The 25,905-nt window shown below is 53.5% G+C and overlaps 1 long non-coding RNA gene across 1 annotated transcript; it reads right to left on the bottom strand.

Moving 5' to 3' along the window:
• Positions 1–5,270: 5,270 nt before the first annotated feature.
• LOC144954959 (uncharacterized) lies at positions 5,271–25,905 on the bottom strand. Its single transcript, XR_013641450.1, has 3 exons — positions 25,862–25,905; positions 20,149–20,223; positions 5,271–5,573 (listed from the first exon to the last, which is right to left on the bottom strand). It is a non-coding gene; the product is annotated as an uncharacterized LOC144954959 (long non-coding RNA).

The following is a 25,905-nucleotide window of genomic DNA, read 5'->3' on the forward strand; positions in this document are numbered from 1 at the left end:
ACTCTTACACACACACACACACTCCTACACTCGCTATCACACACTCGCTATCACACACTCTTACACACTTACACACACACACTCTTACACTCACACACTTACACACATTCGTACACTCGCTATCACACACTCGCACACTCGCTATCACACACACACTCTTACACACTCACACTCTTACACACTCTTACACACACACACACTCCTACACTCGCTATCACACACTCTTACACACTTACACACACACACTCTTACACACACACACTTACACACACTCTTACACACACTCACCCTTACACTCGCTATCACACACAACACTCTTACACACACACACTTACACACACACACGCACACTTACACACACACACACACTCCTACACACACCCTTACACTCGCTATCACACACACACACACACTCTTACACACACACTCCTACACACGCTATCACACACTCGCACACTCCTACACACACACTCCTACACACGCTATTACACACACACACTCACCCTTACACTCGCTATCACACACACACACACACACGCTTACACACACACACTATCACACACACACACACTCACACTCCTACACATACACTCTTACACTCGCTATCACACACTGGCACACACGCTATCACACACACTCACACTCTTACGCACACACACTCTTACACACACACATTCGTACACACGCTATCACACACTCGCACACTCCTACACTCGCCATCACACACTGGCACACTCTTACACACACACTCCTACCACTCGCTATCACACACACACACTCCTACACACACTCGCACACTCTTACACACACACACACTGGCACACTCGCTATCACACACACACACACTCCTACACACGCTATCACACACTCGCACACTCTTACACACACACTCCTACCACTCGCTATCACACACACACACACACTCCTACACACACTCGCACACTCTTACACACACACACTGGCACACTCGCTATCACACACACACACACTCCTACACACGCTATCACACACACACACTCCTACACTCGCTATCACACACACACACACTCACACTTACACACACACACTCTTACACACACACACACACACACTCACACACACTCTTACACACTTACACACACACACTCCTACACTCGCTATCACACACTCGCACACTCGCTATCACACACACACACACACACACTCTTACACACACACACTTACACACACTCGTACACTTGCTATCACACACTCGCACACTCTTACACTCACACACACACTCGCACACTCACACTCTTACACACACACTCCTACACTCGCAATCACACACACACACACACGACCACAATAATACACACACACACACTAGTACACACACACACACACTAGTACGCACACACACACACTAGTACACACACACACTCGTACACACACACAACAACAACAACAACCACCATTCGCCACTAAGTGGCGGTGACGTCACCACGACGCTTGTGCCAGGCCATGTGCACCTTGAGGCTACCATGTGAAGTGTCGAACGCCCGCTGGCAGGAGGTCACGGGGCAGACCCAGCAGGTGCCACGGGTCGACTGACCGAGATGACCGAGACGACTGGCTGATGCACCACCTGTGCCCCCTACTGTGCCAACTTGCTGTGCTTTAGCCACCCGGCGCTCCGCTCATTGTTGTGAGCGTCGCTCCTCCGCCCTCCGTTGTTGCCGGAGGGCGACTGCCTCCAACTGCCCAGTAGCGTCCTTCACGAGCCTCCTCCACTGAGGCCGATCTTGACACCGCTGGTACCGGTCATCAGCAAGTCCACTCAGCTCCACGTCCTCCTGTAGCAGTCCACCCCATCTCCAGCCGGTGTCACCCACCCCACCCCACTCTCAACCACCCCCACCCAACCATCCCCATTCAACCCCCCCCTCTCAACCACCCCACCGCACCCCACCCACCCCCACCCAACCACCCACCCACCCCACCCACCACCCAACCACCCCCTCCCCACCCCCACACCACCCCCAACCACCCCCCACCCACACCCAACCCAACCCAACCCAACCAACCCCACCCCCACCCCATCCCACCCCTCCCCCACCCCATCCCACCCCACCCAACCCCCACCCCACACCACCCAACCCATTCACCCCCACCGCACCCCACCAAACCACCACCCCCCACCACCCCACCCACCCAACCAACCCCCATCCCACCCCTCCCCCACCCCATCCCACCCCACCCAACCCCATCCCACCCCACCCAACCCCACCCCACACCACCCAACCCATTCACCCCCACCGCACCCCACCCAAACCAACCACCCCTCCCCCACCCAACCCAACCACCCCACCCCCACCCCCACACCACCCCCACCCAACCACCCCACCCCACCCAACCACCCCTCCCCCACCCCACCCCACCCAACCACTCTTCCCCCACCCCACCCCACCCAACCCCACACCACCCCACCCCACCCCACCCAACCACTCTTCCCCCACCCCACCCCACCCCACCCCCACCCCACCCAACCACTCCTCCCCCACCCCACCCCACCCCACCCCTCCCCCACCCCACCCCCACACCACCCTACCCCATCCCACCCATCCCCCATCCAACCCCTCCCCCACCCTACCCAACCCAACCCATCCACCCCACCCCACCCCCACCCCACCCCACCCCACCCCCACCCCACCCCTCCCCCACCCCCACCCCACCCAACCACCCCCACCCCACCCATCACCTCCACCAACATCTCCCCCCCATCCCCTGCCCGTTTAGCCCCCCCCCCACCACCTCCCTCTCCGCTATTGGGTCAAACACAAGTCGCTCTGGGCATGCGTTGGGATGGGCTCCAACGATTTAAAACAACATTCACTTTTCGATTTAAAGCTTTCGTGACTGCAGGGATTCATCTTCTTGGTTCTTTCGGTAAAGTTTGAAAAAAGTGGTAGAATTTGAAAAAAGTGGTAAAATTTGAAAAAAGTGGTAAAGTTTGAAAAAAGTGGTAGAATTTGAAAAAGTAGTAAAGTTTGAAAAAAGTAGTAAAGTTTGAAAAAAGTGGTAAAGTTGAAAAAGTGGTAAAGTTTGAAAAAAGTAGTAAAGTTTGAAAAAGTAGTAAAGTTTGAAAAAAGTGGTAGAATTTGAAAAAAAAGTGGTAAAATTTGAAAAAAGTGGTAAAGTTTGAAAAAAGTAGTAAAGTTTGAAAAAAGTAGTAAAGTTTGAAAAAAGTGGTAGAATTTGAAAAAAAGTGGTAAAATTTGAAAAAAGTGGTAACGTTGAAAAAAGTGGTCAAGTTTGGAAAAAAGTGGTAACATTTGAAAAAAATTAACCCGTAAAAACAAAGTTTTTCACTATAGATCCTTTATATGCGTGGCATCGGTTTTATTTTATTATCCATTTCTGTTTTTCTTGAGTAAGAGTTTAATTTTTATCCACATTGGTATTTTAAATTAAATATGAAATTTTTTTTTTTCCTAAAAAGTGGAAAATTTTGGAAAAATTTTTTCACGAAAATAAATTGTCACGCACAACGAGCCTGTGTGCAAAATGTCAGCTCGATTGGATCACGGGAAGTGGGTTAAAAAACGACCGAAAGATTTGCACGGTCGTAAGCACGCAAGCAAGCAAGCAAGTGAACTTAATATAAAGGATTTAAAAAGTGGTAAAATTTGAAAAAAGTGATGATGATGAGAGAGACGCAGACTCCAAATAAACAGCAGCAGGCATCGTCTGGGTCGGGATCGAACCCACGACTTCCTGTGTACCAGGCGAGGTAGTTAACATCTCATCAGGGTCAGGATCAAACCCACGACCTCCTGTGTACCAGGCGAGGTAGTTAACATCTCATCAGGGTCAGGATCAAACCCACGACCTCCTGTGCACCAGGCGAGGTAGTTAACATCTCATCAGGGTCAGGATCAAACCCACGACCTCCTGTGTACCAGGCGAGGTAGTCAACATCTCATCAGGGTCGGGATCGAACCCACGACCTCCTGCGTACCAGGCGAGGTAGTTAACATCTCATCAGGGTCGGGATCAAACCCACGACCTCCTGCGTACCAGGCGAGGTAGTTAACATCTCATCAGGGTCAGGATCAAACCCACGACCTCCTGTGTACCAGGCGAGGTAGTCAACATCTCATCAGGGTCGGGATCGAACCCACGACCTCCTGCGTACCAGGCGAGGTAGTTAACATCTCATCAGGGTCGGGATCGAACCCACGACCTCCTGCGTACCAGGCGAGGTAGTCAACATCTCATCAGGGTCGGGATCGAACCCATGACCTCCTGAAGACCAGCCGAGGTAGTTAACATCTCTTAGCCTCCGTGATGATGATGATTATAGAGATGCAGACTCCAAATATACAGCAGCAGGCATCGTCAGGGTCCGGGATCGAACCCACGACCTCCTGTGTACCAGGCGAGGTAGTCAACATCTCACAGCCACTGTGATGATGATGATGAGAGAGAGAAAGACACGTAGACTCCAAATATACAGCAGCAGCAGCAGGCATCGTCAGGGTCGGGATCGAACCCACGACCTCCTGCAGACCAGGCGAGGTAGTTAACATCTCCTAGCCACCGTGATGATGATGATGAGAGAGACGCAGACTCCAAATACACAGCAGCAGGAGGCATCGACTGGGTCGGGATCGAACCCACGACCTCCTGTGTACCGGGCGAGGTAGTCAACATCTCCTAGCCACTGTGATGATGATGAGAGAAACGCAGACTCCAAATATACAGCAACAGCAGGCATCGCCAGGGTCGGGATCGAACCCACGACCTCCTGCGTACCGGGCGAGGTAGTCAACATCTCCTAGCCACCGTGGCGCCCTTACACACACCCACTGGACATGCCGGGCACCTCCCGACCCCCGTCACACACGCACGTGCTCAATCTCCCTCCGTGTCTCCCCCCCCGCGTCTCCCCCCCCACCCGTGTCTCCCCCCCTGTGTCGCCCCCCCCCAGTGTCTACCCCCCGCCTCTCCCCCTCCGTGTGCACCCCCCCCGTGTCTCCCCACCCCCCCCACCATCTCCCCCCCCGTGCCTCTCCCCGTGTCTCCCCTCCCCCCCCCGTGTCTCCCCTCCCCCCCGTCTCTCCCCACGTGTCTCTCCCCGTGTCTCCCCCCCGCGTCTCCCCCCCCGCCTCTCCCCCCGCGTCTCCCCCCCCCCCCCCGTCTCCCCTCCCCGTGTCTCCCCCCCCGCCTCTCCCCCCCAGTCTCTCCCCCTCCACATCTCCCACCGCCTCTCCCCCCCGTCTCCGCGTCTCTGCCCCCGCTCACCGAGCCGCCCGTCCTCCACGGTGATGACGAGGTCGTCCATGAAGACGAGTCGGAAGGGGACGTGACGCCGCTGGCAGCGCTGTGCCAGGGCTCGCTCGATCTCGCGCTGCGGGTAGTCAGCGTAGATGCGCCGGTCCGTGAGGAGCCACAGGCCCAGCATGATCCTCGCCGGAGACGACGACGACGACGACGACGACGACGATGGCGACGACGACGACGACGATGACGGTGACGTCGCCACGATTGGAGGCCGCTGAGACGCCGGGAGGAGACTGTGGCGGGAGGGGCAGGTGGGGTGGGGGGGGAGGCTGTGGGTGGAGAGAGAGAGGGTGGGGGGGGGCAGAGCAGAGAGGTTGTGAGGGGTGGGGAGGGTGGTTGGGTGGGTGGGGAGGGGGTGGTGGGGAGGTGGGGGGAGGGAGAGGTGGATGAGTGGTGAGTAGATGAGTGGGTGGATGAGTGAGTGGATGAGTGGGTGGGCGAGTGGGTTAGTGAGTGGGCGAGTGAGTGGGTGAGTGGTGAGTAGATGAGTGGGTGGATGAGTGAGTGGGCGAGTGCGTGAGTAGATGAGTGAGTAGATGAATGAGTGGATGAGTGGTGGGCGAGTGGGTGAGTGAGTGGGTGAGTGAGTGGGTGAGTGGTGAGTAGATGAGTGGGTGGATGAGTGAGTGGGCGAGTGCGTGAGTAGATGAGTGAGTAGATGAGTGAGTGGATGAGTGGATGAGTGAGTGAATGGATGAGTGGATGAGTAGATGAGTGGGTGAATGGATGAGTGAGTGAGTGAGAGGATGAGTGGGTGGGCGAGTGGGTGGGCGAGTGGGTGAGTGGGTGAGTGAGTAGATGAGTGAGTGGATGAGTGGATGAGTGGGTGAGTGAGTGAGTGGATGAGTGGGTGGGCGAGTGGGTGGGCGAGTGAGTGGGCGAGTGCGTGAGTAGATGAGTGAGTAGATGAGTGGGCGAGTAGATGAGTGAGTGAGTAGATGAGTGGGTGAGTGGACGAGTGAGTAGATGAGTGAGTGGATGAGTGGGTGAGTGAGTGGATGAGTGAGTGAGTGAGTAGATGAGTGAGTAGATGAGTGAGTGAGTGAGTGAGTGAGTGAGTAGATGAGTGAGTGAGTAGATGAGTGAGTGAGTAGATGAGTGAGTGAGTAGATGAGTGAGTGAGTGGATGAGTGAGTGAGTAGATGAGTGAGTAGATGAGTGAGTGAGTAGATGAGTGAGTGAGTAGATGAGTGAGTGAGTAGATGAGTGAGTGAGTGGATGAGTGAGTGAGTAGATGAGTGAGTAGATGAATGGATGAGTGGGTGAGTAGATGAGTGAGTAGATGAGTGAGTGGATGAGTGAGTAGATGAGTGAGTGAGTGAGTCGATGAGTGAGTGAGTAGATGAGTGAGTGAGTGAGTGGATGAGTGAGTAGATGAGTGAGTAGATGAGTGAGTGAGTGAGTGAGTAGATGAGTGAGTGAGTAGATGAGTGAGTGAGTGGATGAGTGAGTAGATGAGTGAGTGAGTAGATGAGTGAGTGAGTGGATGAGTGAGTGGATGAGTGAGTGGATGAGTGAGTGAGTAGATGAGTGAGTAGATGAGTGAGTGGATGAGTGAGTGAGTGAGTAGATGAGTGAGTGAGTGAGTAGATGAGTGAGTGAGATGAGTGAGTGAGTGAGTGAGTAGATGAGTGAGTGGATGAGTGAGTGAGTGAGTAGATGAGTGAGTGAGTGAGTAGATGAGTGAGTAGATGAGTGAGTGAGTGAGTGAGTGAGTAGATGAGTGAGTGGATGAGTGAGTGAGTAGATGAGTGAGTAGATGAGTGAGTGGATGAGTGAGTGAGTAGATGAGTGAGTGAGTGAGTAGATGAGTGAGTGAGTGAGTGAGTAGATGAGTGAGTAGATGAGTGAGTGAGTGAGTGAGTGAGTAGATGAGTGAGTAGATGAGTGAGTAGATGAGTGAGTGAGTAGATGAGTGAGTAGATGAGTGAGTGAGTGAGTGAGTAGTAGATGAGTGAGTGAGTGAGTGAGTAGATGAGTGAGTAGATGAGTGAGTGAGTAGATGAGTGAGTAGATGAGTGAGTGAGTGAGTGAGTAGATGAGTGAGTAGATGAGTGAGTGGATGAGTGAGTGGGTGAGTGAGTAGATGAGTGAGTGGATGAGTGAGTGGGTGAGTGAGTAGATGAGTGAGTAGATGAGTGAGTGAGTGAGTAGATGAGTGAGTGGATGAGTGAGTGGGTGAGTGAGTAGATGAGTGAGTGGATGAGTGAGTGGGTGAGTGAGTAGATGAGTGAGTGGATGAGTGAGTGGGTGAGTGAGTAGATGAGTGAGTGGATGAGTGAGTGGGTGAGTGAGTAGATGAGTGAGTGGATGAGTGAGTGGGTGAGTGAGTAGATGAGTGAGTAGATGAGTGAGTGGGTGAGTGAGTAGATGAGTGGGTGGATGAGTGGATGAGTAGATAAGTGGGTGAGTGGATGAGTGAGTGAGTGAGAGGATGAGTGGGTGGGCGAGTGGGTGAGTGAGTGGGTGAGTGGATGAGTGGGTGAGTGGTGGATGGGTGAGTGGGTGAGTGAGTAGATGAGTGAGTGGATGAGTGGATGAGTGGGTGAGTGAGTGAGTGGATGAGTGGGTGGGCGAGTGGGTGGGCGAGTGGGTGGGTGAGTGGATGAGTGGGTGAGTGAGTGAGTGGGTGAGTAGATGAGTGGGTGGATGAGTGAGTGAATGGGTGAGCAGATGAGTGAGTGGATGAGTGGGCGAGTAGATGAGTAGGTGAGTGGGTGGGCAAGTGGGTGAGTGAGTGGGTGAGTGGATGAGTGAGTAGATGAGTGAGTGAGTAGATGAGTGAGTAGATGAGTGAGTGAGTAGATGAGTGAGTGAGTAGATGAGTGAGTGAGTAGATGAGTGAGTGAGTGGATGAGTGAGTGAGTAGATGAGTGAGTAGATGAATGGATGAGTGGGTGAGTAGATGAGTGAGTAGATGAGTGAGTGGATGAGTGAGTAGATGAGTGAGTGAGTGAGTCGATGAGTGAGTGAGTAGATGAGTGAGTGAGTGAGTGGATGAGTGAGTAGATGAGTGAGTAGATGAGTGAGTGAGTAGATGAGTGAGTGAGTGAGTGGATGAGTGAGTAGATGAGTGAGTGAGTAGATGAGTGAGTGAGTGGATGAGTGAGTGGATGAGTGAGTGGATGAGTGAGTGAGTAGATGAGTGAGTAGATGAGTGAGTGAGTGAGTAGATGAGTGAGTGGATGAGTGAGTGGGTGAGTGAGTAGATGAGTGAGTGGATGAGTGAGTGGGTGAGTGAGTAGATGAGTGAGTGGATGAGTGAGTGGGTGAGTGAGTAGATGAGTGAGTGGATGAGTGAGTGGGTGAGTGAGTAGATGAGTGAGTGGATGAGTGAGTGGGTGAGTGAGTAGATGAGTGAGTAGATGAGTGAGTGGGTGAGTGAGTAGATGAGTGGGTGGATGAGTGGATGAGTAGATAAGTGGGTGAGTGGATGAGTGAGTGAGTGAGAGGATGAGTGGGTGGGCGAGTGGGTGAGTGAGTGGGTGAGTGGATGAGTGGGTGAGTGGTGGATGGGTGAGTGGGTGAGTGAGTAGATGAGTGAGTGGATGAGTGGATGAGTGGGTGAGTGAGTGAGTGGATGAGTGGGTGGGCGAGTGGGTGGGCGAGTGGGTGGGTGAGTGGATGAGTGGGTGAGTGAGTGAGTGGGTGAGTAGATGAGTGGGTGGATGAGTGAGTGAATGGGTGAGCAGATGAGTGAGTGGATGAGTGGGCGAGTAGATGAGTAGGTGAGTGGGTGGGCAAGTGGGTGAGTGAGTGGGTGAGTGGATGAGTGAGTAGATGAGTGAGTGAGTAGATGAGTGAGTAGATGAGTGAGTGAGTAGATGAGTGAGTGAGTAGATGAGTGAGTGAGTAGATGAGTGAGTGAGTGGATGAGTGAGTGAGTAGATGAGTGAGTAGATGAATGGATGAGTGGGTGAGTAGATGAGTGAGTAGATGAGTGAGTGGATGAGTGAGTAGATGAGTGAGTGAGTGAGTCGATGAGTGAGTGAGTAGATGAGTGAGTGAGTGAGTGGATGAGTGAGTAGATGAGTGAGTAGATGAGTGAGTGAGTAGATGAGTGAGTGAGTGGATGAGTGAGTAGATGAGTGAGTGAGTAGATGAGTGAGTGAGTGGATGAGTGAGTGGATGAGTGAGTGGATGAGTGAGTGAGTGAGTAGATGAGTGAGTGAGTAGATGAGTGAGTGGATGAGTGAGTGAGTGGATGAGTGAGTGAGTAGATGAGTGAGTGGATGAGTGAGTGAGTGGATGAGTGAGTGGATGAGTGAGTGGATGAGTGAGTGGATGAGTGAGTGAGTAGATGAGTGAGTGAGTGGATGAGTGAGTGAGTGAGTAGATGAGTGAGTGAGTAGATGAGTGAGTGAGTGGATGAGTGAGTGAGTAGATGAGTGAGTGAGTGGATGAGTGAGTAGATGAGTGAGTGGATGAGTGAGTAGATGAGTGAGTGGATGAGTGAGTGAGTGGATGAGTGAGTGAGTGGATGAGTGAGTAGATGAGTGAGTGAGTAGATGAGTGAGTGGATGAGTGAGTGGATGAGTGAGTAGATGAGTGAGTGAGTAGATGAGTGAGTGGATGAGTGAGTGAGTAGATGAGTGAGTGGATGAGTGAGTGGATGAGTGAGTAGATGAGTGAGTGAGTGGATGAGTGAGTAGATGAGTGAGTAGATGAGTGAGTGGATGAGTGGTTGAGTAGATGAGTGAGTGAGTAGATGAGTGAGTAGATGAGTGAGTAGATGAGTGAGTAGATGAGTGAGTGGATGAGTGGTTGAGTAGATGAGTGAGTGAGTGGATGAGTGAGTAGATGAGTGAGTGAGTAGATGAGTGAGTGGATGAGTGAGTGGATGAGTGAGTAGATGAGTGAGTGAGTAGATGAGTGAGTGGATGAGTGAGTGAGTAGATGAGTGAGTGGATGAGTGAGTGGATGAGTGAGTAGATGAGTGAGTGAGTAGATGAGTGAGTGGATGAGTGAGTGGATGAGTGAGTAGATGAGTGAGTGAGTGGATGAGTGAGTAGATGAGTGAGTAGATGAGTGAGTGGATGAGTGGTTGAGTAGATGAGTGAGTGAGTAGATGAGTGAGTAGATGAGTGAGTAGATGAGTGAGTGGATGAGTGAGTGGATGAGTGAGTAGATGAGTGAGTGAGTAGATGAGTGAGTAGATGAGTGAGTGGATGAGTGAGTGAGTGGATGAGTGAGTAGATGAGTGAGTGGATGAGTGAGTGGATGAGTGAGTGAGTGGATGAGTGAGTAGATGAGTGAGTAGATGAGTGAGTGAGTAGATGAGTGAGTAGATGAGTGAGTGAGTAGATGAGTGAGTAGATGAGTGAGTGGATGAGTGAGTAGATGAGTGAGTGAGTGGATGAGTGAGTGAGTGAGTAGTGAAGTGAGTAGATGAGTGAGTGGATGAGTGAGTAGATAGATGAGTGAGTGAGTAGATGAGTGAGTAGATGAGTGAGTGGATGAGTGAGTAGATGAGTGAGTGAGTGGATGAGTGAGTGAGTGAGTAGATGAGTGAGTAGATGAGTGAGTGGATGAGTGAGTAGATGAGTGAGTAGATGAGTGAGTGGATGAGTGAGTGAGTGGATGAGTGAGTAGATGAGTGAGTGGATGAGTGAGTAGATGAGTGAGTGGATGAGTGAGTGAGTGGATGAGTGAGTAGATGAGTGAGTGGATGAGTGAGTAGATGAGTGAGTGGATGAGTGAGTGAGTAGATGAGTGAGTGAATGGACGAGTGGATGAGTGAGTGAGTGAGTAGATGAGTGAGTGGATGAGCGAGTGGATGAGTGAGTGAGTTCAAGCGGAGTTTGCGTGACCAGGTGAGATAACTCAAATTGACCACGACATTAATCTCCTGTTCAAGAGTGGCGGCCTAGGGCAGGCCTGAGCTCTCTGCACGTGGGGGCAGGCACCCGCTGGTCTAGCCGAGGGGCACCCCCATCGGCAGCTGCCCCTGTGTGTGAGTCTGCTGCTGCTGCTGCTACTGCTACTGTGTGGTGCTGTAGCCTTAGGGGTCACGCCCAGTGTATGTGTGCCGTGTGGCGGTCACTGTGTGTGCACACGCTCTGTGTGTGCACTCTGTGTGTGTGTGTGAGTTGCGTGTGCGTGTTGTGTGCGTGTTGCGTGTTGGATGTGCGTTGCGTGTGTGTTGCGAGTGTGTGTGTGTTGTATGTTAGTTGCGTGTGTGTGTTGCATGTGCGTTGCGTGTGTGTGTTGCGTGTGCGTTGCGTGTGTGTGTTGTGTGTGCGTTGCGTGTGTGCGTTGTGTGTGCGTTGCGTGTGTGCGTTGTGTGTGCGTTGCGTGTGTGCGTTGTGTGTGCGTTGCGTGTGCGTGTTGTGTGTGCGTTGCGTGTGTGCGTTGCGAGTGTGTGTTGCGAGTGTGTGTGTGTGTTGGATGTGCGTTGCGTGTGTGTTGCGTGTGTGTTGCGTGTGTGTGTGTGTTGTGTGTGCTGTGTGTGCGTTGTTTGTGTGTTGCTGCAATTATAATGTGCAGTGTGGTGGTTGGTGGTTGGTGGTTATTGTTGTTGTGGCCGGGGCTGAGTGGAGATTGGTGGCAGCACAAGTGAAGTGGTGCATCACGTGGCAGTGGTGGTGGTGACACGGGCCGGGTGGGTGGGGTGGGACAAGGAAAGGGGGGAAAGGTAGAGAGAGGAGAGGGACAGGGAGAGACACACAGACAGAGAGAGACAGAGACACACACAGAGACAAACAGAGACACACAGACAGAGAGACAGAGAGACACACAGAGACACACAGACAGAGAGAGAGAGACACACCGAGACACACAGACAGAGAGAGACAGAGAAAGACAGAGAGAGACAGAGAAAGACAGAGAGAGACACAGAGAGACACACAGAGAGACACACAGAGACAGAGACACAGAGAGAGACACGCAGAGACACAGAGACACACAGAGACACACAGAGACACACAGAGACACAGAGACACACAGAGACACAGAGACACACAGAGAGACACACAGAGAGACACACACAGAGACGCACACAGAGACGCACACAGAGAGACACACAGAGAGACACACAGAGAGACACACACAGAGAGACACACAGACACACACACAGAGACACACAGAGACACACAGAGAGACACACAGAGATACACACACAGAGACGCACACAGAGAGACACACAGAGAGACACACAGAGAGACACACAGAGATACACACACAGAGAGACACACAGACACACACACAGAGACACACAGAGACACACACACAGACACACAGAGAGACACACACAGAGAGACACACAGAGAGACACACACACAGAGACACACAGAGAGACACACAGAGACACACAGAGAGACACACAGAGAGACACACACAGAGAGACACACACAGAGAGACACACAGAGAGACACACAGAGACGCACACAGAGAGACACACAGAGAGACACACACAGAGAGACACACAGAGAGACACACAGAGACACACAGAGAGACACACAGAGAGACACACACAGAGACACACAGAGAGACACACACAGAGACACACAGAGAGACACACACAGAGAGACACACAGAGAGACACACACACAGAGACACACAGAGAGACACACAGAGACACACAGAGAGACACACAGAGAGACACACACACAGAGACACACAGAGAGACACACAGAGAGAGACACACACAGAGAGACACACAGAGACACACACAGAGAGACACACACAGAGAGACACACACAGAGAGACACACAGAGAGACACACAGAGAGACACACACAGAGAGACACACAGAGAGACACACACACAGAGACACACAGAGAGACACACACAGAGAGACACACAGAGAGACACACACAGAGAGACACACAGAGAGACAGAGAGACACACAGAGAGACACACAGAGAGACACACACAGAGAGACACACACACAGAGACACACAGAGACACACACAGAGACGCACACAGAGAGACACACACACAGAGACGCACACAGAGAGACACACACACAGAGACACACAGAGAGACACACAGAGAGACACACACAGAGAGACACACAGAGAGACACACACAGAGAGACACACAGAGAGACACACAGAGAGACACACACAGAGAGACACACACAGAGAGACACACACAGAGAGACACACAGAGAGACACACAGAGAGACACACAGAGAGACACACAGAGAGACACACACAGAGAGACACACACAGAGAGACACACAGAGAGACACACACAGAGACACACAGAGAGACACACACAGAGACACACACAGAGAGACACACACAGAGAGACACACAGAGACATACGATGTAGCGAGAAGAGAGAGACACACACAGAGAGACGCACACAGAGAGACACACACAGAGAGACACACACAGAGAGACACACACAGAGAGACACACACAGAGAGACACACACAGAGAGACACACACAGAGAGACACACACAGAGAGACACACAGAGACACACAGAGAGACGCACAGAGAGACACACAGAGAGACACACACAGAGAGACACACACAGAGAGACACACAGACACACACACAGAGACACACAGAGACACACAGAGACACACAGAGAGACACACAGAGACACACACAGACACACACACAGAGAGACACACAGACACACACACAGAGAGACACAGAGACACACAGAGACACACAGAGACACACAGAGAGACACACAGAGACACACAGAGACACACAGAGAGACACACAGAGACACACAGAGACACACACAGAGAGACACACACAGAGAGACACACACAGAGACACACAGAGACATACGATGTAGCGAGAAGAGAGAGAATGTAGAGAGAGAGCGAGACAATGGAGAGGCAAGGGGGAGAGGGGGAGGAGATGACAGATGAGAGGGCGCAGAGAGAGAGAGAGGGGAGCGGGGGGGGGGAGAATTAATGATACAATGGAGAGAGAGAGGATGGGGGAGGAAATTGATGAGGGGGGGAGAGTGAGTGAGAGAGATTGAGAGCGTGAGATTGAGGCTGAGAGAGATGAGAGGGGAGAGAGACGGGGTGAGAGAGATGAGAGGGGAGAGAGACGGGGTGAGAGAGAGATGAGAGGGGAGAGAGACGGGGTGAGAGAGATGAGAGGCAGTGAGATGAGAGGGGAGAGAGACGGGGTGAGAGAGAGATGAGAGGGGAGAGAGACGGGGTGAGAGAGATGAGAGGCAGTGAGATGAGAGGGGAGAGAGACGGGGTGAGAAAGAGATGAGAGGGGAGAGAGACGGGGTGAGAGGGAGATGGAGGGGAGAGAGACGGGGTGAGAGAGAGATGAGAGGGGAGAGAGACGGGGTGAGAGAGAGAGATGAGAGGGGAGAGATACGGGGTGAGAGGGAGATGGAGGGGAGAGAGACGGGGTGAGAGAGAGAGATGAGAGGGGAGAGATACGGGGTGAGAGAGAGATGAGAGGGGAGAGAGACGGGGTGAGAGAGAGAGATGAGAGGGGAGAGAGACGGGGTGAGAGAGAGAGATGAGAGGGGAGAGAGACGGGGTGAGAGGGAGATGAGAGGGGAGAGAGACGGGGTGAGAGAGATGAGAGGCAGTGAGATGAGAGGGGAGAGAGACGGGGTGAGAAAGAGATGAGAGGGGAGAGAGACGGGGTGAGAGGGAGATGGAGGGGAGAGAGACGGGGTGAGAGAGAGAGATGAGAGGGGGAGAGAGACGGGGTGAGAGAGAGAGATGAGAGGGGAGAGATACGGGGTGAGAGGGAGATGGAGGGGAGAGAGGGGGGTGAGAGAGAGAGATGAGAGGGGAGAGATACGGGGTGAGAGAGAGATGAGAGGGGAGAGAGACGGGGTGAGAGAGATGAGAGGCAGTGAGATGAGAGGGGAGAGAGACGGGGTGAGAGAGATGAGAGGCAGTGAGATGAGAGGGGAGAGAGACGGGGTGAGAAAGAGATGAGAGGGGAGAGAGACGGGGTGAGAGAGAGAGATGAGAGGGGAGAGAGACGGGGTGAGAGAGAGATGAGAGACAGTGAGATGAGAGGGGAGAGAGACGGGGTGAGAGAGAGAGATGAGAGGGGAGAGAGACGGGGTGAGAGAGATGAGAGGCAGTGAGATGAGAGGGGAGAGAGACGGGGTGAGAGAAAGAGATGAGAGGGGGAGAGAGACGGGGTGAGAGAGATGAGAGGCAGTGAGATGAGAGGGGAGAGATACGGGGTGAGAGAGAGATGAGAGGGGAGAGAGACGGGGTGAGAGAGACGAGAGGCAGTGAGATGAGAGGGGAGAGAGACGGGGTGAGAGAGATGAGAGGGGAGAGAGACGGGGTGAGAGAGATGAGAGGCAGTGAGATGAGAGGGGAGAGAGACGGGGTGAGAGAGAGAGATGAGAGGGGAGAGAGACGGGGTGAGAAAGATGAGAGGCAGTGAGATGAGAGGGAGAGAGACGGGGTGAGAGAGAGAGATGAGAGGGGAGAGAGACGGGGTGAGAGAGATGAGAGGCAGTGAGATGAGAGGGGAGAGAGACGGGGTGAGAGAAAGAGATGAGAGGGGAGAGAGACGGGGTGAGAGAGACGAGAGGCAGTGAGATGAGAGGGGAGAGAGACGGGGTGAGAGAGATGAGAGGGGAGAGAGACGGGGTGAGAGAGATGAGAGGCAGTGAGATGAGAGGGGAGAGATACGGGGTGAGAGAGAGATGAGAGGGGAGAGAGACGGGGTGAGAGAGATGAGAGGCAGTGAGATGAGAGGGGAGAGATACGGGGTGAGAGAGAGATGAGAGGGAGAGCGACGGGGTGAGAGAGAGAGAGATGAGAGGCAGTGAGATGAGAGGCAGTGAGATGAGAGGCAGTGAGATGAGAGGGGAGAGAGACGGGGTGAGAGAGAGATGAGAGGGGAGAGAGACGGGGTGAGAGAGATGAGAGGCAGTGAGATGAGAGGGAGAGCGACGGGGTGAGAGAGAGAGAGATGAGAGGGGAGAGAGATGAGAGGCAGTGAGAGAGATGCGTGAGAGATGGTGAGGTGGGGAGAGACGGTGAGAGAGACGGTGAGAGAGGGGGTGAGAGAGGAGGGTGAGAGAGGAGGGTGAAAGAGGAGGGTGAGAGAGATGGTGAGGTGGGGAGAGACGGTGAGAGAGACGGTGAGAGAGGGGGTGAGAGAGGCTGAGAGGCAGAGGCTGAGAGGGAGATGAGAGAGATGGTGAGAGGGAGAGGCTGAGAGGGAGATGAGAGAGTGAGAGGGAGGGTGAGAGGGGGGGTGAGAGAGGGGGGTGAGAGAAAGGGTGAGAGAGATGGTGAGGTGGGGAGAGACGGTGAGAGAGGCTGAGAGAGAGGGTGAGAGTTTAGATGAGAGAGAGGCTGAGAGGGGGGGTGAGAGAGGGGGGTGAGAGAGAGGAGGGTGAGAGAGATGGTGAGGTGGGGAGAGACGGTGAGAGAGAGGGGTGAGAGAGGGGGGTGAGAGAGATGGTGAGGTGGGGAGAGACGGTGAGAGAGACGGTGAGAGAGAGGGGTGAGAGAGGGGGGTGAGAGAGAGGAGGGTGAGAGAGAGGGGTGAGAGAGGGGTGAGAGAGAGGAGGGTGAGAGAGATGGTGAGGTGGGGAGAGACGGTGAGAGAGAGGGGTGAGAGAGGAGGGTGAGAGAGGAGGGTGAGAGAGGAGGGTGAGAGAGATGGTGAGGTGGGGAGAGACGGTGAGAGAGAGGGGTGAGAGAGGGGTGAGAGAGGGGGGTGAGAGAGAGGAGGGTGAGAGAGATGGTGAGGTGGGGAGAGACGGTGAGAGAGAAGGGTGAGAGAGGGGTGAGAGAGGAGGGTGAGAGAGGAGGGTGAGAGAGATGGTGAGGTGGGGAGAGACGGTGAGAGAGAGGGGTGAGAGAGGGGTGAGAGAGGGGGGTGAGAGAGAGGAGGGTGAGAGAGATGGTGAGGTGGGGAGAGACGGTGAGAGAGAGAGGGGTGAGAGAGGGGGGTGAGAGAGGGGGGTGAGAGAGAGGAGGGTGAGAGAGATGGTGAGGTGGGGAGAGACGGTGAGAGAGACGGTGAGAGAGGGGTGAGAGAGGGGTGAGAGAGGGGGGTGAGAGAGAGGAGGGTGAGAGAGATGGTGAGAGAGAGGGGTGAGAGAGGGGTGAGAGAGGGGGGTGAGAGAGAGGAGGGTGAGAGAGATGGTGAGGTGGGGAGAGACGGTGAGAGAGAGGGGTGAGAGAGGGGTGAGAGAGGAGGGTGAGAGAGATGGTGAGGTGGGGAGAGACGGTGAGAGAGAGGGGTGAGAGAAGGAGGCTGAGGGAGAGGCTGAGGGAGAGACTGAGAGGCGAGATGAGAGAGAGATGAGGGTGAGAGAGAGGATCATGTGCTCAATGGCAGGAGCCGGGGGTCGCTCTGCGTGTAGATGGGAGCTGAGAGGGAGATGAGAGATGAGGGGGAAGGGGGGAGAGGGTCATGTGCTCAGTGGCAGGAGCTCTGCGTGTAGATGGGAGCTGAGAGGGAGCTGAGAGAGAGATGAGGGTGAGAGAGGAGAGATGAGTGGGTGAGAGAGAGATGAGAGGGAGATGAGTGGGTGAGAGAGATGAGTGGGTGAGTGAGAGATGAGTGGGTGAGTGAGAGATGAGTGGGTGAGAGAGATGAGTGGGTGAGTGAGAGATGAGTGGGTGAGAGAGATGAGTGGGTGAGTGAGAGATGAGTGGGTGAGAGAGATGAGTGGGTGAGTGAGATGAGAGGGAGATGAGTGGGTGAGTGAGATGAGAGGGAGATGAGTGGGTGAGTGAGATGAGAGGGAGATGAGTGGGTGAGTGAGATGAGAGGGAGATGAGTGGGTGAGAGAGATGAGGGTGAGAGAGAGAAGGTCATGTGCTCAGTGGCAGGAGCTCTGCGTGTAGATGGGAGCTGAGAGGGAGCTGAGAGAGACATGAGGGTGAGAGAGAGATGAGGGGGTGAGAGATGAGAGAGGGGTGAGAGAGAGATGAGTGGGTGAGTGAGAGATGAGAGGGAGATGAGTGGGTGAGAGAGATGAGTGGGTGAGAGAGAGATGAGAGGGAGATGAGTGGGTGAGAGAGAGATGAGTGGGTGAGTGAGATGAGTGGGTGAGTGAGAGATGAGTGGGTGAGTGAGAGATGAGTGGGTGAGAGAGAGATGAGAGGGAGATGAGTGGGTGAGAGAGAGATGAGTGGGTGAGTGAGATGAGTGGGTGAGAGAGAGATGAGTGGGTGAGTGAGATGAGTGGGTGAGTGAGATGAGTGGGTGAGTGAGAGATGAGTGGGTGAGTGAGATGAGAGGGAGATGAGTGGGTGAGTGAGATGAGTGGGTGAGTGAGAGATGAGTGGGTGAGTGAGAGATGAGTGGGTGAGTGAGATGAGAAGGAGATGAGTGGGTGAGAGAGAGATGAGAGGGAGATGAGTGGGTGAGAGAGAGATGAGTGGGTGAGTGAGATGAGTGGGTGAGTGAGAGATGAGTGGGTGAGTGAGAGATGAGAGGGAGATGAGTGGGTGAGTGAGAGATGAGTGGGTGAGTGAGATGAGTGGGTGAGTGAGAGATGAGTGGGTGAGTGAGAGATGAGTGGGTGAGAGAGAGATGAGAGGGAGATGAGTGGGTGAGAGAGAGATGAGTGGGTGAGTGAGATGAGTGGGTGAGAGAGAGATGAGTGGGTGAGTGAGATGAGTGGGTGAGTGAGATGAGTGGGTGAGTGAGAGATGAGTGGGTGAGTGAGATGAGAGGGAGATGAGTGGGTGAGTGAGATGAGTGGGTGAGTGAGAGATGAGTGGGTGAGTGAGAGATGAGAGGGAGATGAGTGGGTGAGTGAGAGATGAGTGGGTGAGTGAGATGAGTGGGTGAGTGAGAGATGAGTGGGTGAGTGAGAGATGAGTGGGTGAGAGAGAGATGAGAGGGAGATGAGTGGGTGAGAGAGAGATGAGTGGGTGAGTGAGATGAGTGGGTGAGAGAGAGATGAGTGGGTGAGTGAGATGAGTGGGTGAGTGAGATGAGTGGGTGAGTGAGAGATGAGTGGGTGAGTGAGAGATGAGAGGGAGATGAGTGGGTGAGAGAGAGATGAGTGGGTGAGTGAGATGAGTGGGTGAGTGAGAGATGAGTGGGTGAGTGAGAGATGAGAGGGAGATGAGTGGGTGAGTGAGATGAGTGGGTGAGAGAGATGAGTGGGTGAGTGAGAGAGGAGAGGGAGATGAGTGGGTGAGAGAGATGAGTGGGTGAGTGAGAGATGAGAGGGAGATGAGTGGGTGAGAGAGAGATGAGAGGGAGATGAGTGGGTGAGTGAGATGAGTGGGTGAGTGAGAGATGAGAGATATGAGTGGGTGAGAGAGATGAGTGGGTGAGAGAGAGATGAGTGGGTGAGTGAGATGAGAGGGAGATGAGTGGGTGAGTGAGATGAGTGGGTGAGTGAGATGAGTGGGTGAGTGAGAGATGAGAGGGAGATGAGTGGGTGAGAGAGATGAGTGGGTGAGTGAGATGAGTGGGTGAGTGAGAGATGAGTGGGTGAGTGAGAGATGAGAGGGAGATGAGTGGGTGAGAGAGATGAGTGGGTGAGTGAGAGATGAGTGGGTGAGTGAGAGATGAGAGGGAGATGAGTGGGTGAGAGAGATGAGTGGGTGAGTGAGAGATGAGTGGGTGAGTGAGATGAGAGGGAGATGAGTGGGTGAGAGAGATGAGTGGGTGAGTGAGAGATGAGAGGGAGATGAGTGGGTGAGAGAGATGAGTGGGTGAGTGAGAGATGAGTGGGTGAGTGAGATGAGAGGGAGATGAGTGGGTGAGAGAGATGAGTGGGTGAGTGAGTGAGATGAGTGGGTGAGAGAGAGATGAGTGGGTGAGTGAGATGAGAGGGAGATGAGGGGGAGAGAGATGAGGGTGAGAGAGAGATGAGGGGGTGAGAGATGAGAGAGGGGTGAGAGGGACGAGGTCGTGTTCTCTCAGTGGCATGAGGGAGATGGGAGCTACCGTCGGAGGCCGGGAGAGGCCTGCAAGGAGGTCTGGCGCAGACGCAGCTCTTGTCGGAGTAGCGACTTCTACAAACTGCATCGAAAACAGGGGGAGCACAGACGTAGAGGAGGGAGAGGGGGGTAAAGAGGGGGGGTAGAGAGAGTGGGGGGTAGAGAGAGTGGGGGGTAGAGAGAGGGGGTAGAGAGAGTGGGGGGTAGAGAGAGGGGGTAGAGAGAGGGGGTAGGGAGAGTGGGGGGTAGAGAGAGGGGGTAGGGAGAGTGAGGGGGAGAGAGAGAGGGGGGTAGAGAAAGGGGGGGGGGGTAGAGAGGGGGGTAGAGAGAGGGGGTAGAGAGAGGGGGTAGGGAGAGTGGGGGGGAGAGAGAGAGGGGGGTAGAGAAAGGGGGGGGGATAGAGAGAGGGGGGGAGAGAGGGGGGGTAGAGGGGGGGGGTAGAGGGGGGGTAGAGGGGGGGGTAGAGAGGGGGGTAGAGAAAGGGGGGGGGGGTAGAGAGGGGGGGGGTAGAGAGAGAGGGGGGGTAGAGGGGGGGGTAGAGAGGGGGGGGGGGTTGAGAGGGGGGGGGCAGAGAGAGGGGGGGTAAGGAGAGCAGAGGGTGAGATATTTTGTGAAATATTTCATTTCACGTGAAGCAGTGACACACACGAAGCAGTGACACACACGCAGCAGTGACACACACGAAGCAGTGACACACACGAAGCAGTGACACACACGAAGCAGTGACACACACGCAGCAGTGACACACACACGAAGCAGTGACACACACGAAGCAGTGACAGTGACACACACGAAGCAGTGACACACACGCAGCAGTGACACACACGAAGCAGTGACACACACGAAGCAGTGACACACACACGAAGCAGTGACACACACGAAGCAGTGACAGTGACACACACGAAGCAGTGACACACACGAAGCAGTGACACACACACGAAGCAGTGACACACACGAAGCAGTGACAGTGACACACACGAAGCAGTGACACACACGAAGCAGTGACACACACGAAGCAGTGACACACACGAAGCAGTGACACACACTAAGCAATGACACACACACGAAGCAATGACACACACACTAAGCAGTGACACACACTCGAAGCAATGACACACACACGAAGCAGTGACACACACGAAGCAGTGACACACACGAAGCAGTGACACACGAAGCAGTGACAGTGACACACAGGAAGCAGTGACACACACGAAGCAGTGACACACACGAAGCAGTGACACACACGAAGCAGTGACACACACTAAGCAATGACACACACACGAAGCAGTGACACACACGAAGCAGTGACACACACGAAGCAGTGACACACACACGAAGCAATGACACACACGAAGCAGTGACACACACACGAAGCAGTGACACACACGAAGCAGTGACACACACACGAAGCAATGACACACACGAAGCAGTGACACACACACGAAGCAATGACACACACGAAGCAGTGACACACACACGAAGCAGTGACACACACGAAGCAGTGACACACACGAAGCAATGACACACACACGAAGCAGTGACACACACGAAGCAGTGACACACACGAAGCAGTGACACACACACGAAGCAGTGACACACACGAAGCAGTGACACACACGAAGCAGTGACACACACGAAGCAGTGACACACTCGAAGCAATGACACACACACGAAGCAGTGACACACACGAAGCAGTGACACACACGAAGCAGTGACACACACACGAAGCAATGACACACACGAAGCAGTGACACACACACGAAGCAATGACACACACGAAGCAGTGACACACACACGAAGCAATGACACACACACGAAGCAGTGACACACACGAAGCAGTGACACACTCTAAGCAATGACACACACACGAAGCAATGACACACACACTAAGCAGTGACACACACTCGAAGCAATGACACACACACGAAGCAGTGACACACACGAAGCAGTGACACACACGAAGCAGTGACACACGAAGCAGTGACAGTGACACACAGGAAGCAGTGACACACACGAAGCAGTGACACACACGAAGCAGTGACACACACGAAGCAGTGACACACACTAAGCAATGACACACACACGAAGCAGTGACACACACGAAGCAGTGACACACACGAAGCAGTGACACACACACGAAGCAATGACACACACGAAGCAGTGACACACACACGAAGCAGTGACACACACGAAGCAGTGACACACACACGAAGCAATGACACACACGAAGCAGTGACACACACACGAAGCAATGACACACACGAAGCAGTGACACACACACGAAGCAGTGACACACACGAAGCAATGACACACACACGAAGCAGTGACACACACGAAGCAGTGACACACACGAAGCAGTGACACACACACGAAGCAGTGACACACACGAAGCAGTGACACACACGAAGCAGTGACACACACGAAGCAGTGACACACTCGAAGCAATGACACACACACGAAGCAGTGACACACACGAAGCAGTGACACACACGAAGCAGTGACACACACACGAAGCAATGACACACACGAAGCAGTGACACACACACGAAGCAATGACACACACGAAGCAGTGACACACACACGAAGCAATGACACACACACGAAGCAGTGACACACACGAAGCAGTGACACACTCGAAGCAATGACACACACACGAAGCAATGACACACACGAAGCAGTGACACACACACGAAGCAGTGACACACACACGAAGCAATGACACACACGAAGCAGTGACACACACACGAAGCAATGACACACACACGAAGCAGTGACACACACGAAGCAGTGACACACACGAAGCAGTGACACACACTAAGCAGTGACACACACTCGAAGCAATGACACACACACGAAGCAATGACACACACGAAGCAGTGACACACACACGAAGCAATGACACACACACGAAGCAGTGACACACACACGAAGCAGTGACACACACTCGAAGCAATGACACACACACGAAGCAATGACACACACGAAGCAGTGACACACACACGAAGCAATGACACACACACGAAGCAGTGACACACACGAAGCAGTGACACACACGAAGCAGTGACACACACTCGAAGCAATGACACACACACGAAGCAATGACACACACACGAAGCAATGACACACACACGAAGCAGTGACACACACGAAGCAGTGACACACACGAAGCAGTGACACACACGAAGCAGTGACACACACTAAGCAGTGACACACACACGCAGCAGTGACACACACACGCAGCAGTGACACACACACGAAGCAGTGACACACACACGAAGCAGTGACACACACGAAGCAGTGACACACACACGCAGCAGTGACACACACACGAAGCAGTGACACACACACGAAGCAGTGACACACACGAAGCAGTGACACACACGAAGCAGTGACACACACGCAGCAGTGACACACACGCAGCAGTGACACACACACGAAGCAGTGACACACACACGAAGCAGTGACACACACACGAAGCAGTGACACACACACGAAGCAGTGACACACACACGAAGCAGTGACAGTGACACACACGAAGCAGTGACACACACACGAAGCAGTGACAGTGACACACACGAAGCAGTGACACACACGAAGCAGTGACACACACACGAAGCAGTGACACACACGAAGCAGTGACAGTGACACACACGAAGCAGTGACAGTGACACACACGAAGCAGTGACACACACGCAGCAGTGACAGTGACACACACGAAGCAGTGACAGTGACACACACGAAGCAGTGACAGTGACACACACGAAGCAGTGACACACACGAAGCAGTGACACACACGAAGCAGTGACACACACGAAGCAGTGACACACACACGAAGCAGTGACACACACACGAAGCAGTGACACACACACGAAGCAGTGACACACACACGAAGCAGTGACAGTGACACACACGAAGCAGTGACACACACGAAGCAGTGACACACACGAAGCAGTGACACACACGAAGCAGTGACACACACGAAGCAGTGACACACACGAAGCAGTGACACACACACGAAGCAGTGACACACACGCAGCAGTGACACACACGAAGCAGTGACACACACTAAGCAATGACACACACACGAAGCAGTGACACACACGAAGCAGTGACAGTGACACACACACGAAGCAGTGACACACACGAAGCAGTGACACACACGAAGCAGTGACACACACGCAGCAGTGACACACACGAAGCAGTGACAGTGACACACAGGAAGCAGTGACACACACGAAGCAGTGACACACACGCAGCAGTGACACACACGAAGCAGTGACACACACGAAGCAGTGACAGTGACACACAGGAAGCAGTGACACACACGAAGCAGTGACACACACGAAGCAGTGACACACACGAAGCAGTGACACACACGAAGCAGTGACACATACGAAGCAGTGACACACACGAAGCAGTGACACACACGCAGCAGTGACACACACGAAGCAGTGACACACACGAAGCAGTGACACACACGAAGCAGTGACACACACGAAGCAGTGACACACACGCAGCAGTGACACACACGAAGCAGTGACACACACGAAGCAGTGACAGTGACACACACGAAGCAGTGACACACACGAAGCAGTGACAGTGACACACAGGAAGCAGTGACACACACGAAGCAGTGACACACACACGAAGCAGTGACACACACGAAGCAGTGACACACACGAAGCAGTGACAGTGACACACACGAAGCAGTGACACACACACGAAGCAGTGACACACACTCGAAGCAGTGACACACACGAAGCAGTGACACACACTAAGCAGTGACACACACGAAGCAGTGACACACACGAAGCAGTGACACACACACGAAGCAGTGACACACACACGAAGCAGTGACACACACACGAAGCAGCGACACACGAAGCAGTGACACACGAAGCAGTGACACACACGCAGCAGTGACACACACGAAGCAGTGACACACGCAGCAGCGACACACACGAAGCAGTGACACACACGAAGCAGTGACACACACGCAGCAGTGACACACACGAAGCAGTGACACACACGCAGCAGTGACACACACGAAGCAGTGACACACACGAAGCAGTGACAGTGACACACAGGAAGCAGTGACACACACGAAGCAGTGACACACACGAAGCAGTGACACACACGAAGCAGTGACACACACGAAGCAGTGACACACACGAAGCAGTGACACACACGAAGCAGTGACACACACGAAGCAGTGACACACACGAAGCAGTGACACACACGAAGCAGTGACACACACGAAGCAGTGACACACACGAAGCAGTGACACACACGAAGCAGTGACACACACGAAGCAGTGACACACACGCAGCAGTGACACACACGAAGCAGTGACACACACGAAGCAGTGACAGTGACACACACGAAGCAGTGACACACACGAAGCAGTGACACACACGAAGCAGTGACAGTGACACACAGGAAGCAGTGACACACACGAAGCAGTGACACACACGAAGCAGTGACACACACGAAGCAGTGACACACACGAAGCAGTGACAGTGACACACAGGAAGCAGTGACACACACGAAGCAGTGACACACACGAAGCAGTGACACACACGCAGCAGTGACACACACGAAGCAGTGACACACACGAAGCAGTGACACACACGAAGCAGTGACAGTGACACACACGAAGCAGTGACACACACACGCAGCAGTGACAGTGACACACACACGCAGCAGTGACAAATAAACACCCGAAATGATGAACGAAGCAAAGTGCCGACTACACCGAACATCT

Source organism: Lampetra fluviatilis, unplaced genomic scaffold (assembly GCF_964198595.1).
Source record: "Lampetra fluviatilis unplaced genomic scaffold, kcLamFluv1.1 SCAFFOLD_971, whole genome shotgun sequence".
Classification (NCBI taxonomy): Eukaryota; Metazoa; Chordata; class Hyperoartia; order Petromyzontiformes; family Petromyzontidae; genus Lampetra; species Lampetra fluviatilis.